Below are 13796 nucleotides of genomic sequence, written 5' to 3' on the forward strand. Positions count from 1 at the left end.
AATAAGCCACTGCACATAAGAAATGCCTTTCACTTGGCACTTAATTGAACCATTGCTTGTGTTTACAACTCCATCCTCACCCGACTGGTCCCCAAGTCCTCTTGATAGGGAATTCTGGAACCACAACACAACATTCTGCCTTCCACATAGAAAGAAGTGCCTGGTGATTCTGGCCAGAAACCCCACATGAGGATCAATATGCTTGGCCCTGATTTATAGGTTTCCCTGGCCACTAGAGCAGTGTCTGTCAGAGCCTGAGCACCAACCTAGTGTCAGTCACCAGAGAGAGGGCCCCACATCTAGCATTTGGTATTTCCATGGACCAAGTACTTCATCTCTACCCATCCTTGGTATTCAGGTACCTGTCTCCAGACCTTTGCTGGAATCCATGCCAATGGGGGAACATGAAGCACAATAGAGAACTCCTCTGTCCCCATGGCAATAAACCCGGCTGTTGGGATGGGTGTCCATCCCTGAAAGGGGGAGTCAGTTACAAGACCAATGAGACCAAGGCCACTCCTGAGGGCCCCCCTGGGCACAAACAGGCATTGTGATCCTTACCCGGACAATGTTTGGAAAAATCCCTCTCAGTTGCACCACCATGATCTCGCATTGCAGGCCTGGTGTGCCTCAAGGCACAAATCCTAAAACATGGTGGGATTTTCCAGGTGCCCAGACCCTGAGCCCGTATCTGGAATCCCTGTTTTGGGGCACCCCTCATATGGAAAACTGCACACGTCCCTTCCCCGAAAAATCCACCAAAGTATGGGGAGCTACCAGGATCCATAGAGAGGAAAAATCTCCCATGGACCCATGAGAACACACCTGCATTCCGAGGACACACAATCCAGAGAGTAAAGGCTGTGCTACCGCCTTCCAGTCACTCTAATTACAGTTACAGACGAGCTGCCCTCCAGGTCTGTGCATTGGGCCTGTGATCACCTCGCCACTCACCCTAATCCGAATTTCTGTTTGTAGACTTGTCTATCAAAACCATGGCACACAAGCCCTCCAGGATGTGGTCTCTGGATCCACACCACAGGACTGTTCCTACCATCACCAAGGAAACTGTGCCCGTCCCAGTTGCCCAAAAATTCTAGGTTAGGAGAAACCTGCAAGGCCCCTGATGCTACCCTAATTGGCAGCCGCTCTGAACGCAAATGCACAGTCTGAAATACCTTGATCGCCTACATTCAGGCAGATAGCCAAATCAATAGTCCTGAGTCAGAATAGTGAAAGTAAAATGCCCCTAGGACGTCCTTGGAACCCTAGATTCAGTTTTCAGACATGTGTCCTCAGAAGCCTGTTCTGGAATGCGAACTGATGATACAACACGTGGTGCCTGGGCCACACAACAGAACATCTCCTATCCCCAGAAGGAATCCGTGCCCTTCCATCTGTGCCAAAGCCCAGGGTAGTAGAATCCTGCATAGCACCTTAGCCACCAGCAGGCTCTAAGATCTCTCTGGTAACAAACCAGCATTGAGACCCATCTGAAAGAGATTCCATGTCAACTCAATGACTTGGTACTTCGTTCAAGAAACACCAAAAGGAGCCTGCCATGTTCCTCAGCTGCAATGGTCAATGGAGTTGAGCTTTGCAGGCATCCATGTAGTAGAGCTCTGCTATGCAAACATTCCACATGGGGGCCCTGGAGCAAATAAACCAGACTCCATCTGTCCAGTTGTACAAAACCTTGCTGTTTGGAGCAGCTCATAAGCCTCAATGTGAAAACCCCTCCATGGCCTCTTGAGACCACCCTCCATTAGTCAGTCATCATAGACACAAGCTTCAATGTGAGCAAATATCTGATATCTGCCCTTACTCAGGTGCTGAATATCTCGAATATACCACTGCACATCAGAACTGCCTTCCGTTTGGCACTGAATTGAACCGTAGCTTGTGTTTACAACTCCATCCTCACCCGACTGGTCCCTAAGCCCTCTTGATAGGAAATTCTGGATCCACAAAGCAGCATTCTGCATTCCCTATAGAAAGAAGTGCCTGGTGAGTCTGGCTATAAGCCCCACATGAGGATCAATATGCTCAGCCCTCATGGGAACCCCAATTTATAGGTTTGCCTGGCCACTATTGCTGTGTCTGACAGAGTCTGAGCCCCGACCTAGTGTCAGTCACCAGAGAGTGGGCCCCACATCTAGCATTTGGCATTGCCATGGCCCAAGTACATCATCCATAAACATCCTTGGTATTCGGGCACCTGTCTCCAGACCTTTGCTGGAATCCGTGCCAGTGGGGGAACCTGAAGCACAATAGAGAACTCCTCCTTCCTCATGGAAGGAATCCTGCTGTTGGGATGGGTGTCCAACCTTCAAAGGGAGAGCCAGTTACAACACCAATGAGACCAGGCCCACTCCTGAGGGCCGCCCTGGGCACAAACAGGCATTGTGATGCTCAGCCTGAGCATGCTTTCAAAAAATCCCTCTCAGTTGTACCACCCTGATCCCGCATTGCAGGCCTAGTATGCCTCTAGGCAAAAATCCTAAAACTTGGTGGGATTTTACAGGTCCCCAGACCCAGAGCCCATCTCTGGAATCCCTGTTTTGGGGCACCCCTTAGATGGAAAACAGCACTCTTCCTTTCCCTGAAAAAGCTACCAAAGTATGGGATCCATAGAGAGGAGAAGTTTCCCATGGACCCATGAGAACACACCTGCATTTTCTTCAAAGAGAAAAGCCTGTGCTGATGCCTTCTGGTCACCCTAATTACAGTTCCAGATGAGCTCCCTTCCAGGTCTATGCACTGGGCCTGCGATCACCTCGCCACTCACTCTAATCCGAATTTGTGCTTGAAGACTTCTTTACCTAAACCATGGCACACATGCCTTCCAATATGGGGGCTCTGGATCCACGCCACAGGACTATCCCTCCCATCCTCATGGAAACCTGCCCGTCACATTTACCCAAAAATTCTAGATTAGGAGAAACCTGCAAGGCCCCTGAGCCTAACACAATATTGGCGGCCGCTTTCAACACAAATGCGCAGTCTGAAATATCCTGATCCCCTACATCTAGGCAGACAGCGAAATCAATGTTACTGAGTCAGAATAGTGAACCTAACGTGCCTCTAGGACCTCCTTGGAACCCTAGATTCAGTTTTCAGACATCTGTCCTCAGAAGCCTCTTCTGGAATGCGAACTTATGATACAACATGTGGTCCCTGGGCCACACAACGGAACATCTCCTGTCCCCAGAAGGAATCCGTGCCCTTCCATCTGTGCCAGTGCCCAGGGTAGTAGAATCCTGCACAGCACCTTAGCCACCAGCACATTCTAAGATCTTTCTGGTAACAAATTAGCATTGTGATTCATCTGAAAGAGATTCCATGTCAACTCAAGGACTTGGTACTTTGCTCCAGACACACCATAAAAAACCTGCCATGTTCCTCAGCTGCAATGGTCTAAGGAGTTGATCTTTGCAGGCATCCATGCAGTAGAGCTCTGTTATCCAAACATTCCACATAGGGGGCCCTGGAGCGAATAAACCAGACTCCATCTGTCCTGTAGAATGAAAACTTGCTGTTTGTAGCAGCTCAGAAGCCTCAACGTGAAAACCCCTCCATGGCCTCTTGACGCAACCCCTCCATTTGTCACTCATCATAGACACAAACTACAGGGTGAACAAATATCTGACATCCACCCTTACTCAGGTGTTGGATATCTCGAATAAGATGCTACACATAGGAACTGCCTTCCGACTGGCACTGAATTGAACCATAGCTTGTGTTTACAACTCCATCCTCACCCAACCTGTCCCAAAGCCCACTTGATAGGGAGTTCTGGAACCACAACACAACATTCTGCCTTCCCTAAAGAAAGAAGTTCCTGGTGATTCTGGCCAGAAACCCCACATGAGGATCAATATGCTTGGCCCTCGTGGGAGCCCTGATTTCTATGTTGCCCTGGCCACTAGTACTGTGTCTGACAGAGCCTGAGCACCAACCTACTATCAGTCACCAGAGAGTGGGCCCCACATCTAGCATTTGGAATTTCCATGGCCCAAGTACTTCATCTCTACCCATCTATGGTATTCAGGCACCTGTCTCCAGACCATTGCTGGAATCCGTGACAATGGGGGAACCTGAAGCACAATAGGGAACTCCTCCTTCCCCATGGCAGGAGACATGGTTGTTGAGATGGGTGTCCAACCCCAAAGAGGGAGCCAGTTACATGACCAATGAGACCACGGCCATTCCTGAGGGCCACCCTGTGCACAAACAGGCATTGTGACCCTCAGCCTGAGCATGCTTTCAAACAAGCCCTCTCAATTGCACCAACATGACTCTGCACTGCAGGCCTGGTATGCCCTTAAGCCCAAATCTTATTCCTTGGTGGAATTTTTCAGGGACCCAGATCCATATTGTATCTTAGGAATCCCTGTTTTGGGGCACCCCTATGATGGAAAACAGAACTCTTCCCTTCCCTAAAAAAGCCACCAAACTATGGAGAGCCACCAGGTTCCTAAGTGAGGTAATGTCTCCCATGGACAATAGAGACCACACATGCATTCAGAGTCCATCTTGGACCACAGTCCAGATAGAAAAGCCTGTGTTATCACCTTCCAGTCACCCGAATTACAGTTCCTGATGAGCTGCACTCCAGATCTAAGCATTGGGCCTGTGATCACCTTTCCACTACCCAAAACCACATTTCTGTTTGCAGACTTCTCTCCCAAAACCATGGCTCTTATGCCCTCCAGGATCTGGATCCACTCCACAGGACTGTGCCTGCCATCCCCAAGAAAACTATGCCCGTCAAAGCTGCCCAAACCTTCCATTTTAGTAAAAACATGCAAGACCCCTGAGCCCACCCCAATATTGTCGGCAGCGCTGGATACAAATGCCAGTCTGAAACACCCTGATCACCTACACCCAGCAGACAGCCAAGTCAAAGTTCCTGGGTCAGATCATTGAACATGACATGCCCCTAAGACCTCATTGGAACCCTAGATTAGGTTTCCAGGCATCTGTTCTCAGGGTCCCGTTCTGGAACACCAACTTAGGGTACAACATGTGGTCCCTGAGCCACACAACAGAACATCTCCTGTCCCCAGAAGGAAATGGTGCTCTTCGACTTGTGCCAAACCCTCAAGGTTGGAGAATCCTGCACAGCACCTTAGACACCAGCACAACACTAGTTTGTGTGTTGCTACAAACCACAAGGTTTCCATCTGCAGGACAGTTGAGTCCTCTTGAATGGCTCCAGGACGTCCCATACGGAAGGACTGGAGAGCAGGGTTCGAAGGTTGGATGCTTGTACAGCATACCTCGCATTCCCATTGGCTCTTTGCAACAAGACATGTTTGAACTACTGGCTCTGGGGTGAGCTAACCAGGGGGCTGAGTTGAAATGGACTCTGCTGAGGATGGGTCATAATGTGGGTTTGTGTCCATGGAGACCTTGGAATGGTGCGCTTGATCGGGGGCCCTTAAATATTCTCCTAACCGGAGGTTTTGACAGAGCTCCAAAGAGTATGTTTCCTATGTGGAGACGAGATTTTTCTGAGTAGTGCCTCAGTAATCCCCCATATGCTGGTATTGGAAACCAGGCCTCTGTGGAGAGATGCCTGGAAACAAAAGCAATCGATCTGATTAGGGCCTAGGTGCTTGTCCATTTCAATCTTCCTCTATAAGGATATCTATGCACGGGTCTGAGTTGAGGTAGTTGCACCGCTTGGGACAGATCGCCCCTGCTTGTCCTGGGATTAGGATGGCGCCGGGTAAATTGGAGTTTTCTCCTAATATCTAGGGTTGTCTCCAATGGAATGGGCAGGATTTCCTTTGAGAAGCAGGCACAGTCCTGAGATGTGGCTCCAGGGGCCCCAGCCTGGAGGGTGTGTGGGCCAAGACTGTCGTACAGAAGTCTGAAATACAAATTCGCCTTATGTTTGTGGACGTAGGTATGGCAGGCCTGATCTACAGACTGTGCAGAGAATTATTCGGACTATGAACAAAGGGTGAGTGTGAGGCACTTGCTCAGGCTTATGTCTCTGGATTTTGTGTCAACAGTGGCCGTGGAATGTCAGGGAGGCCTCATGGGCCATGGACGAGTCTTTCTTTCTGGGGATTTGGCTCGATCCCAATTGGTTGGGGTTATTCTGTGGATGTGAAGAGTCCTTTCTGTATTTATTTACCTCAGGGGTTCCACCAAAGAGGAATTCCAGAGCAGAGCGCTGAGTAGGGGTGACTAGATATCTCGACGTCTGGTTAAGATTGGAAGACTTGGAGCATGGCAAGCCCCATATGTGGGCTATTGTTCCAGCCACTGAGAGGCTTTACTTGAGGACAGGGGTCACGCTGAGGGTCACAATGTGCATTTGTGCCTATCACGGCCCTCAAGCATGGGCGGGGACTAATGGGCCACACTGGTTTCTCCTACAATGAACGTTGGACAACATGCCAACCACAATGTTCTGGAGAGGGGAAAGGAGGAGTTCTGATTTCTGCATCACGTTCACCCCTGAGAAGTGAGTGGAGATACAGTCTAGGATTCTGAAGCCTGAAGACCGAGGTTGGGAAGAGATGACGACCTTAGGCCATGGAGGTTCCGATGAGCTCAGGGTACGGCTAGTTGTCTGCGAGTCTGTTGGGAGGTCTGGGCTCAGGCTGTGTCATACAGGGCTTTAGAGCTCAGGCTAGACTGCATAATTGGGGTACAGTCGAGTGGCTTGCAAGTTGTTCCTCATTTGACATTTCTGGGTAGCCCCATAGGGCAATGTTTTTCTTCTGGAGGGCAGGCGGAGTGCTAGATTGTGGCTCCAGAATTCCCAAACTGGAGGGCTTGTGGGACAGGAGTATGTGGATGGAAGTCTGAGAACACAAGTAGGCTTAGGATTCGAGGCGAGGGTACAGCAGGCACACTCTGCAGAGCTGAAATGAGATCTCGTGCATCAGAAGTCAGAGCGTGGATCAGACGTTGGTTCAGGTTGGATTTTCTGTCCTGGATGGCCCTTTCATGAAGAGAAGGGGGCATCACGAGGCCATGAAGGTTTTCCCACGATGGGAGTTGTGAGATGCTCCAATCCACAAGGCTTGGTGATGTCCCCCACCTTCATGATGCGGCCATCATGGACAAAAACTACAAACTGAGCCAACATCTGATCCTACATCCCCAAACCTAAGCCGATATTGTGTTTTCAGATTTCAGTCCCAATAACTCTGGCCCACACACCCTCCCGGCTGGGTCCCCTGGAGGCACAACTCAGGGGAGTGCCTGCCCTCTCCAAGCGAAATCTGCCCATTCCTTTGGCCACTACTGTACACATTAGGAGAAACCTCCAAAGTCTGAGGGGTCTGAGTTGAAATGGACTCTCCTGAGGATCGGTCATAATGTGGGATTCTGTCCATGGATACCTTGGAACGGGGCGGTGACTCCAGGACCCTGAAGCATTCTCTTAACCGGATTTTTCACACAGCTCCAAAGAGCAAGATTCCCATGTGGAGAAGAGATTTGTTCTGATTGGTGCCTCAGGAAGCCCCATAAGCTGGTATTGGAAACCAGGCCTCTGAGGAGAGATGCTTGGAATCCAAAGAAATTGATCCGATTCATGCCTAGGGGCCTGTCCACTTCAATCTTCTCTGGGCACATCTGTCTAAGGTTTTGAGTGGAGGTCGTTGCTCAGCTTGTGACAGAGTGACCCTGTTTGTCCCTGGCGGCCTACCCTACTGGGATGGTCTCGGGGACGTTGGAGGTTTCTACTAATCTGTAGGGTTGTGGCCAATGGAATAGGCAGAATTCCCTTAGAGAGCGCAGACACAGTGCTGAGATATGGCCCCAGCTGTCCTGGTGAAGGTCGGGAGGTCCGGGCTCAGGCTGTGTCACACAGGGCATTAGTACCCAGGGTAGACTGTATAATTGGGATACAGTCGAGTGGCGTGCAGGTCAATCCTCATTTGTCATTTCTCGGTAGAGCCATAGGGCAACGTTTTTCTTTTGGAGGGCAGGCAGAGTGCTGCATTGTGGCTTCGGAATTCCGAAACTGGAGGGCGTGTGGTCCAGGAGAGTGAGGACATAAATCTGAGAAAACAAGCTATGCTTAAGTTTCATGGGGCAAGGGCACAGCAGACACACTCTGAAGAGCTGAATCGAGATCTCGTGCATTTGAAGTCAAGGTGAGGATCAGACATTGGCTCAGTTTGGAGTTTCTGTCCATGATCCACCTTCATGAAGATTGGGGGCATCAAGTGCCCATAGAAGCTTTCCCACGATGTGAATTGTGAGATGCTCCAATCCACGACTCCTTCTGTGGGACAGTTGGTAGCTGTTGAATGGCTCCAGGATGTCCCATAAGGAATGACGCAAGAACAAGATTCTAAGGATGGATTCCTGAAGCGCCTGCCTCTCATTTCAATTGTCTCCTAGTGACAAGGCAGGTTCTATCTGCTGGCTCTGGGGGAGAAACCGAGGGAGTTGAGTTGAAATGGACTCTCCAGAGGATGATAATGTGGTCATAATGTCAGAATGTGTCCATGGAGACCTTGGAATGGGGCAGTGGCTCCGGTGACCTGAAGGTTTCTCCTAACTGGAGGTTTTGACACAGCTCCATAGCACAAGTTTCCCATGTGGAGATGAGATTTTTTCTGATTGTTACCCCCGGAAACTTCCATATGCAGGTATTGGAATCCAGGCCTCTGAGGAGAGATGCCTGGAAACAAAAGCAATGGATCCGATTAGGGCCTAGGTCCTTGTCCTGTTTAATCTTCTTTTCTATGGATATCTGTCTATGGGTCTAAGTGGAGGTAGCGGCTCAGCTTGTGTCAAATCTCCCCTGTTTGTCCTGGACGTCCTACACTATTGGGATAGGCTCGAGGACTTTGGAGGTTTCTCCTAATCTGTGTGGTTGTATCCAAAAGAATGAGCAGAATTCCCTTGGAGAGGACAGGCACAGTCCTGAGATGTGGCTCCAGGGGTCCCAGCCTGGAGGGTGTGTGGGCTGGGACTATAGGTATAGAATTCTGAAAAAAAAAAAAAAAGCTCGCCTTATCTTTGTGGACATAGGTATGGCAGGCCCAATCTACGGACCATGAGCAGAATTTTTCTGGCTATGAACAAAGGGCGACTGTGAGGCGCTTGCTCAGTCTTTTGTCTCTGGATTTTGTGTCAACACTGGCTGTGGAATGATGGGGTGGCCTCCTGGGCCATGGAAGTCTTTCTCTCTGGGGATTTGGCCATATCCCAAGTGGTTGTGGTCATTCTGTGGATGGAAGGAGTCCTTTTTGTATTTATTTACCTCAGGTGTCCCACCAAAGCGGGATTCCAGAGTAGAGCCCTGAGTAGGGGTGACTAGATATCTCGACCTCTGGTTAAGATTGGGGGACTAGGGGCATGGCAAGCCCCACATGCGGGATATTATTCCAGCCCTGAGAGGCTTTACTTGAGGACAGGGCTCACGCTGAGGGTCCCAATGTGTGTTTGTGCCCATTGCAGCCCTGAAGCATGGACGGGCCTCATTTGCCATGCTGGGTTCCCCCACACTGAGTGTTGCACAACATGCCAACCACAATGTTCTGGTGAGGGGGAAGGAGAAGTTCTGATTTCTGCATCACGGTCACCCCTGGGAAGTGACTGGAGATAAGGCCTACGTTTCTGAAGCCTGAAAACCGATGGTGGCAAGAGATCACGACCTAAGGCCATGGCGGTTCAGATGTTCTCAGTGTACGACCAGCTGTCTGGGTGTCGTTCGGGAAGTCAGGCCTCAGGCTGTGTCAGATAGGGCATTAGTGCCCAGGCTAGACTATATAATTGGGGTACAGTTGAGTGGCATTCAGGTTGATCCTCTTTTGGGGTTTCTGGGTAGCCCCATAAGGCAACGTTTCTCTTCTGGAGGGCAAGCAGAGTGCTGCATTGTGTCTCCAGAATTCCCAAACTGGAGGGCTTGTGGCTCAAGAGTGTGAGGACGGAAGTCTGAGAACACAAGCTAGGGTTAGGTTTTGGGGCAAGGGCATGGCAGGCACACTCTACAGAGCTGAATAGAGATCTCATGCATCTGAAATCAGGGCAAGGATCAGATGTTGGCTCAGGTTGGAGTTTCTGTCCACGATGATTCCTACATTAAGGTGGGGGCTCACTAGGCCATGGAGGTTTGCCCACGATGCAAGTGTATGATACTGCAAACCACAAGGATTCCTTCTGCGGGAAAATCGAGACCTGTTGGAAGGATCAAGGATGCCCCATAAGGAAATTTTCCAGAGCAGGGTTGTCTCCTAGTGTCTCCAATTGTCTCCTAGTGACAAGGCAGGTTCGGTCTGATGGCACTGGCTGAGCAACTGAGGGGACTGAGTTGAAATGGACTCTCCTGAAATGGACTCTCCTGAGGTCATATTTGGGTTTGTGTCCATGGAGAGCTTAGAATGGGGCGGTGACTCCGGGTTCCTGAAGGATTCTCCTAACCAGAGGTTTTGACACAGCTCCAAAGTACTAGATTCCCATGTGGATACAAGATTTGTTCTGATTCGTGCCTCAGGAACCCCCATAAGCTGGTATTAGCAACCAGGCATCTGAGGAGAGATGCCTAAAATCCAAAGTATTGATCTGATTCATGCCTAGGGGCCTGTCTGCTTCAATCTACTCTGGGCACATCTGTCTATGGTTCTGAGTGGAGGTCGTTGCTCAGCTTGTGACAGACTTACCCTGTTTGTCCCTGGCGGCCTACACTACTGGGATGGTCTGGGGACTTTGGAGGTTTCTCCTAATCTGTTGGGTTGTGGCCAATGGAATAGGTAGAATTGCTTAGAGAGCACAGGCTGAGTCCTGAGATGTGGCCCCAGCTGTCCTGATGACGGTCGGGAGGTCCAGGCTCAGGCTGTGTCAGACAGTGCATTAGTGACCAGGGTAGACTGTATAATTGGGGTACAGTCGAGTGGCATGCAGGTTGATCCTCATTTGGCATTTCTGGGTAGCCCCATTAGGGCAACGTTTTTCTTCCAGAGGGCAGGCAGAGTGCTGCCTTGTGGCTCCGGAATTCCCAAACTGGAGGTTGTGTGTTCCATGAGCGTGAGGACAGAAGTCTGAGAACACAAGCTATGTTTAGTTTCAGGGCGACGGCATGGCAGGTACACTCTGAAGAGCTGAATCGATATCTCATGCATCTGAAGTCAAGGCGAGAATCAGATGTTAGCTCAGGTTGGAGTTTCTGTCCATGATCCGCCTTCATGAACATTGGTGCATCATTGCGGTATCAAAACATCTTGGAAGTTTTACCATGATGGGAATTGTGAAATGGTCCATGTGCAAGGACTCCTTCTGCAGGACAGTCAAGACCTGTTGGATGGCTCCAGGATATCCCATAAGGGACGACGCAAAAGCAGGGTTCTAAGGATGGGTTTCAATTGTCTCCCAGCGACAAGGCCGGTTCGATCTGCTGGCACTGAGGAAGCAACTGATGGGGTTTATTTGAAATGGTTTCTCCTAAGGATGGGTCATAATGTGGGATTGTGTCCATGGAGACATTGGAATGGGGCGGTGCCTCCGGTGACCTGAAGTCACCTCTGGTGAACAAAACCTCCTAATTGGAGGTTTTGTCACAGCTCCATAGAGCAAGATTCTCATGTGGAGAAGAGATTTGTTCTTACTGGTACCTCCAGAAAACCCCATATGCTTGTATTGGAATCCAGACCTCTCAGGAGAGATGCCTGGAAACAAAAGCAATGGATCTGATTAGGGCCTAGGTCCTTGTCTGGTTTGATCTTCTTCTCTGGGCGTATCTGTCTACGGGTCTGAGTGGAGGTAGTGGCTCATCTTGTATCAAGATCGCCTTTGTTTGTCCTAGACGTCCTACACTATTGGGATGTCCTCGGGAACATTGGAGGTTTCTCCTAATCTGTAGAGTTGTGTCCAAAGGAATGAGCAGAATTCCGTTGGAGAGGGCAAGCATAGTTCTTAGGTGTGGCTCCATGGGCCCCACCCTTGAGCGTGTGTGGGCAGGACAATGGAGCCAGAAGTCTGAAATCACAAACTCAGCTTAGGTTTGGGTACATAGGTATGACAGGCCCGATCTACAGACAGTGAGGAGAAATTTTTGGGCTATGAACAAAGGGCGAGTGTGAGGTGCTTTTTCAGGCTTTTATCTCCAGATTTTGTGTCAACGGTGGACGTGGAATGTCGGGCTGGCCTCATAGGCCATGGACGAGTTTTTCTCTCTGTGGATTTGGCCCAATTCCAAGTGTTTGGGGTCATCCTTTGGATGGTAGGAGTCCTTTCTCTATTTTTTTAACCTCATGTGCCCCACCAAAGAGGGATTCCAGAAAAGAGCTCTGAATAGGGTTGACTAGACTTCTCGAGCTCTGGCTATGATTGGGGGACTAGGGACATGGCAAGCCCCATATGCGGGCTTTTGGTCCAGCCCCTGAGAGGCTTTACTTGAGGAGAGGGCTCATGCTGAGGGACCCAATGTGTGTTTGTATCCATCACTCAGTGTGCGGCCAGCTGTCTGGCTGTCAGTCACGAGGCCTGGGCTCAGGCTGTGTCAGACTGGGCATTACTCCCCAGGCTGGACTGTTTATTTGGGGTACAGTCGAGAAGCGTGCAGGTTGATCGTCATTTGGGTTTTCTGGGTAGCCCCATAGGACAACGTGTTTCTTCTGGAGGGCAGGCAGAGTGCTGCATTGTGTTTCCAGAATTCCCAAACTGGAGGACTTGTGAGCCAGGGATTTGAGGACGGAAGTCTGAGAACACAAGCTACGCTTAGGTTTAGGGGCGAGGGCACAGCAGGCACACTCTGCAGAGCTGAATCGAGATTTCATGCATCTGAAGTCAGGGCAAGGATCAGATATTGCCTCAGGTTGGAGTTTCTGTCTATGATATCCCCTACATGAAGATTGTGGCATCATGAGGCCATGGAGGTTTTCCCAAGGTGCGAGTGTGTGATGCTGCTAACCACAAGGATTCCTTCTGTGGGAAAGTCCAGACATGTTGGCTGGATCCAGGACGTCTCATAAAAAAATTTCTCCAGAGCAGGGTTCTAACGATGGATGCCTAGGCAGCCCAAGTCCTTTTCCAATTTTCTCCCTGAAACAAGGCAGGTTTGATCTGCTGGCTCTGGGTTAGCAACGGAGGGGGTGAGTTGAAATGGACTCTCCTGAGGATGGGTTATAATATGGTTTTGTGCCCATGGATACCTTGGAAGGGGGCAGTGGCTCCGGGGACCTGAAGTTTTCTCCTAACTGGAAGTTTTGACATAGCTCCAAAGAGGAAGTTTCCAATGTGGAGATGAGATTTCTTCTGTTTGGTACCTCCAGGAAAACCCATATGCTGGTACTGGAAACCAGGCCTCTGAGGAGAGTTGCCTGGAAACAAAAGCAATGGATCCAATTAGGGCCTAGGTGCCTGACCAGGTCAATCTTCTTCTCTGCGGACATCTGTCCATGGGTCTGAGTGGAGGTCATTGCTCAGCTTGTGACAGTTCACCCCTGTTTGTTCTGGGCAGACTACACTATTCGGATGGCCACGGGGACTTCGGAGGTTTCTCCTTTTGTAGAGTTGTAGTGAATGAAATGGGCAGAATTCATACACAGGAGGGCATACACAGTCCTGAGGTTTGGCTCCAGGGGCCTCAGCCTGGAGGGTGTGTGGGCCAGGACTGTGGGGACTGAAACCTGAAAGCACAAACTCGGCCTAGATTTGGGGACGTATGTATGACAGACCTGATTTACAGATCGTGAGGAGAATTTTTTGGGGTATGAACAAAGGGCGAGTGTGAGGCGTTTGCTCAGGCTTTTGTCTCCGGATTTTGTGTCAATGGCAGCCGTGGAAAGTTTCCTTCTGTGGGACAGCCGAGACCTGTA

This window comes from Neovison vison, chromosome 7 (genome assembly GCF_020171115.1).
Source record: "Neovison vison isolate M4711 chromosome 7, ASM_NN_V1, whole genome shotgun sequence".
In the NCBI taxonomy this organism is placed as follows: domain Eukaryota; kingdom Metazoa; phylum Chordata; class Mammalia; order Carnivora; family Mustelidae; genus Neogale; species Neogale vison.